We start from the raw sequence: 5,001 nt of genomic DNA, 5'->3' as shown, positions 1-5,001 counted from the left end.
TCTATCAACTTTGTAAGCTTCCTAAGCCTCCGTTTTGCCCTAAGAATGGGAATTAGCAGAATGAACCTCGTACTTTGGTTGTGAGGTAACTAAACCACCTACACACTGTTTCGCACCTGGAAGCACCCAATAATTATGAGCTGTTCTTTATTAATATTAAATAACAACTGGAAGGAAGGACGTTGCCTGCTTACCAGCCGTGTGGGCCTGGAGTCGGCTCAGAGGAAGGAGAGCGGCGCGCAGAGAGCGGGCCGGGGCGGGGCCGGGGCCGGGCCGGGGCGGGGCCTGGGCGGGGCCTGGGCGGGGCCTGCGCCACCTCCCGGCCTCCCCCAGCCGCAGGCCGGGCTACTTCTATGCTTCTGCCCTCCTTCCAGGGAGGCGGCCTCTTGCCTTGTCGGTGTTCTGGAGCTCCCCAGACAGAAACGCGCAGATCCTCAAGGGGTTCCCTGCCTCCCCTTCCTTTTAACCACGGGCTGAGACCTCCTCATCTACGGATGGTTCAGTCATAGAGTCAAAAATTACTGGACTCAGAGAAAGATGAAGGCCAGCCTTTTATTTTGATTAGAAACAGTCCCGGAGGGGAGAATGGATACTTGTATATGTACGGCTGAGTTCCTTCGCTGTTCACCTGAAACTATCACAACACTGCTAACCAGCTTACACCCCAATACAAAATAAAAGGTTAAAAAGAAAGAAGCAGTCCCAGAGGTGACGTGATTTGCCCAAAGTCGGCAACTTCCTGAAATTAGAAACCAATCGGAAGACTTCCATGTGGGTGTTCTTTCCGCTGTTATCAGGTTACCTCAGAGTCTTAGGATCTGCTTGTGAAAAGGAATGAAGAGGTTGGTTAGGGAGAGCAATTGAAGGGAAAAATATTCGGATTTGGTAACTGCTTATGGCAGGGGTTGAGAGAGTGGGGGTGATACAGTGTGTAATCGGCTTCCCCCAAAAAAACACAAATGTATACAATTTTAGAATTGTTTTAGATCATGAATTTTAGTTGAGTGCATCTTCGGGCGGGGGTGGGGGGGCGGAACTTAACCTCTTTTGTTTACCCAGCCAAGTGCTTAATGCAGAGTACCTAGTAAACGTTTGCCACCTGAATGACCGCCTGGCTGGGCGCGCCCCATCCACCATCGAGGGTTTGCTGGAGGGTTTGTGGAGCCAAGCCCCACCTGGGAAGCACGTAGTCTGTCTTTTACAGTTTTTCTCAGTTATGGCTTTGCCCTGAATATTCTTTGTTTATAAATCCTTGACTGCATCTCTTGATTATTTCCTTAGGATATTTTCCTACATGTGGGATTACTGTGAAGGGTATGCACACATTTAAGGCTCTAGATTCAGAACCCCTCCAGCGGTGCAAGAATGAGTCAGCTTCCCAGCGAGCTGGCTCTAACTAGGTATTAACAGACTTCATTTTATTTATTTATTTATTGCCATCTTGATAAAACAAGTATTTTATCTGCCTTTCTTTTTGGACTAATAAGATTGAGATTGAAGTAATTTTAAAGAAATACTATAAGGAGCCCGGAGAAATCCTTGTGTGGGGTAGGAGACCAGTGAAATGCCCTTAGGGGAAACCTAAGGGCAACTATTGTTTGGAGCAATTTGACCTGAAGATGTAAACATCTGAGCCTTTCTAGAGAGCCTCCCCCTGGGCCAGGGAGGGGAGCTGTGATTTGCGCCTTTCTCTCTGCTACTTTCATTTCCTGATGAGTTAATATTTTAAAACTAATGAAAAACCAGTATACCTGTCTTTAAGGAGAGCAAGAGAAGGTAGAAGTGGGAAAACCATTTTAAGTTAAGTCCTGGAGAAAGGGGAGGGGTGAGTGGTGAACTGTGAAACTTGTTTCCAGAAGATGGGAGGTAAGTCCTTGGGGGTCTGCTGCCAGTCTGGAGGGGCCAAAGGTGGGGTCTAGAGACTTTATGTGAAAGGCTGCTCTTTGGTTGTGGAACTTACGAGGACAGGGGTCCCCGAAGGACCTGGAAAGTGCTTTTAATGCACTTTGGAGGCTCACAGTTAAATCTCCAGGGACAAAGGAAAGCAGTAAGGAAGTGGAGGGAGCCATGCAGCAGAGTGCTGAGAAGGGAGCTTGTGGTTTTCCCAGGGAAGAGGCAACCACGGAGCTGGGGAGCTTTTCTTGGTTTATGAAACAATGAGGACTTCCCACCCTGCCAGAGCCAGGAACCAGCCCCAGCTCTTCAGAGGTCCACTGGGTTCTTTTACAAACCATACGGAGGAGGATGACTATTTTACAAATGTTTACAGGCAGTTTTATTTACTAAACTAGCTCTCATTTACTCTCAACTAAATTTATAGTCCTAATTGCCATCATTAGCATTTTTCTTGATAATAAACATACAAGATGTGTTTTATAGTTGGTGGGGTTTTTTTTTAAATTAGCTTTGTGGGAGAGTTTATTTTCTTGATTGCTTTAAATTTCCTATTAAAGTCTTAAACAGTCAGCTTCTTGCAGCTCAGCAATCTATGATTTTTTCTGTCACTTTAATTCTTCTGAAAGAGCTTAAGCCAAATATGAATCAGTAGTTCTTAGAGGTTTAAATGAGTGATTTCAAAATCTTGTCACACTTCAAAATCACTTAGCTACTTTTAGAAAAAAATTACAGTTGCCCCTGCCTCCTTTTTGAGAGACTAATTTTATAGGGTTGGGACATCCCCTAGAACTGTTTTTTTTGTTTGTTTGTTTTGTTTTGTTTTGTTTTTAAGCCTTCTTTGTGATCTTTTAGGGAACTTATGCCTAAATGTTTATCTTTTTTTTTTTCTTTTAAAATGGACTTTTGAAATGGCAGCTTTAACTTCTAAAATATTAACTAATACTTTGCATTTCTGGAGAACATTCCTTTTCACCTCCCTCTCCACTTGGCCCAGGCTTCAGCTCTCCAGGCTCTGCAGTCCTTGCTTGACACTTACTGCCCTGTGTTCTCTCTGGTTCCTGTGACTCCTGGTTTTCCTTCCTGGCAGCATATTTGGGGTTTTCTGTTGTTCACTGGCCTCTCTTCTTGTACTGTCTTTCAAAGCACTGTTGCTGCTCAAGGTGTCCTGGAAACTCTGGTGGGCATATTATCCACTCCCATGATCGATCATTGATCGGTATTTGGGTGCTTACTGTTCTCTAATCTGCATCTCTCACTCTTCCTGTGGGAAGCCCTCCAGATGCCCGTGTCAGCTGCCTAGAGAGCACCTACTCTCAGATGTCCCACAAAGCACCTCACACTCCCTGTTTCTCCAATATTGAGCCTCTCACCATGTTTGTCCCCTGTGTTTCATATCTCAGAGAAAGGCTTTCCCAAGTTATTCAAGGAGAAACCTGGGCAGAGACTCTGCTGAACTTGCATTCTATAAGGTGGCAACAGACAGTCTCTCAGCCTCACGGATTCCAGCTCCTTCGTATCTCTAGACTCCCATTTTGCCCCTTCAGTCACTCCTTAGATCAGAATTCCCCAATGGCCTGCCTCATTCTCTCCACAACAGGGTAATCAATTTTAGTCTCCAGCTTTAAGTTCTCCATCCTCCCAGGATAAAGTTCACCTTCACAAATCTGGGTTAAAAGGTTATACAGCCTCTGGGCCCTGCTGGTCTCTCTACCACACCTCTCCTCACATGGAAGGCACTTTCCTCACAGCCACATGGAGTTACAGCTGCAACCTGCCCTACCAGCCACTCCCCACCCCCTCCTCTTCCACCCCGTCAATTACTCTTCATTCTTCAGGTCCCAGCTTGGACACTGACAGAGAGCCTTTGAGATGGCCTCCTGCTATTCATGCCCTTGAGTGTGAGCTGGACTTCCTGATGTGATTCTGGAGAAGAGAAGATGGCCGAAGTGACAGGCTGCTCCTTTCAGGCACCCTCCCCCACCTTACCTGCTCTGTGGGAAGCTAGTTGCCCTGTTGAAATGCTCTGTGAGGGAGGGGAAGGCTCCAGCCGGCAACCTGTGAGGAACTGACTCCTATCAGTGACTCACAACTGGGTCCTCCACCAGCTGAGCCTTCAGATGAGAGGACAGCCTTGGCCAATGGCAGTAGTGCCCCCCGCCTGCCCCATGAAAGGCCTTCAGCCTGAGGGCACCTGGCTGAGCCACACCTGGATTCCTGACCCCAAGAAACTGTGAGATAATAAACGTTTGTTGGTGAAGCAGCTCTGCTTTTGTTTATTTGTTACACAGAAATAACCAGTACCACCTCTGGACCCCTGCCCTCCCGCCACACCAACTTCAGGGTCCTTCTGAGTTCCAGTTTCCACCTGTCATGATCAGAACTTAGCCTTAGTAATAGAATTAGGATTTGTCCTGATATCTGCCTCCAAACTGCAGACTATGGGGAAAAGTAGGCTAGGAGGGAAGAAGGTCCCATTTCCTTCCGGAGACCCTGAATCCCACCCTGCTCCTACCACACCTTTGCACACCACAGCGTCACACACAGCAAGTGCCCCAAGGAGGAGGCTCAGGCAGCAGAGCCACGCCCGCAGTCCCCACCTCCCGGCCAGTACACACCGGGCCCACAGGCCTCTGTGGGCACACTGCCCTCTCTGAGGAGGAGGGTGGAGAATGGAGTCTCTCTTTGCTCCTTCACACACAGCCTCAGGCCGTGCTTTTGCAGGGATCAGAGTCTCGAGAGCTGAATGGCAGGTGGGGAAGGAGGGCGGCCCAGTTCCTCCAGCCAACTTAACTGTCAAACACTGTTCCAAGTGTGGTGGGGAGGCCCTGCAAAAAGCGAAACAAAACCAAAACCCCACTAGCCCAGGGTGCTTCCTGCTGCTTTCATTTTCCGGTGACTAAAGGCACAGGTCACTCGCTATCTCAGACCTATCCCTGAGCTCTGAATACAGTTCCTGGTTCCCAGCACCCGCCTCAGGGCAGGTATCAGCACTTCCGGCCCTATGCCTGCTGTATCAGGAAGGTGGCATCTCCCGGGGCCCCGCCCCCCACCCCTGCTGCCAACCAGCCAACATCTCTATTGTGCCCAAGCTGGATGAATGAATGT

At 48.4% G+C, this 5,001-nt stretch overlaps 1 long non-coding RNA gene across 1 annotated transcript; it reads left to right on the top strand.

Moving 5' to 3' along the window:
• The first annotated feature begins 430 nt into the window (after positions 1–430).
• Positions 431–4,125, top strand: LOC133043315 (uncharacterized). The gene is made up of 3 exons (XR_009689681.1): positions 431–842; positions 1,282–1,400; positions 3,732–4,125. It is a non-coding gene; the product is annotated as an uncharacterized LOC133043315 (long non-coding RNA).
• The last annotated feature ends 876 nt before the right edge of the window (positions 4,126–5,001 follow it).

Source organism: Dama dama, chromosome 22 (assembly GCF_033118175.1).
Source record: "Dama dama isolate Ldn47 chromosome 22, ASM3311817v1, whole genome shotgun sequence".
Lineage (NCBI taxonomy): Eukaryota > Metazoa > Chordata > Mammalia > Artiodactyla > Cervidae > Dama > Dama dama.
This window is presented reverse-complemented; position numbering and strand designations above follow the sequence as displayed.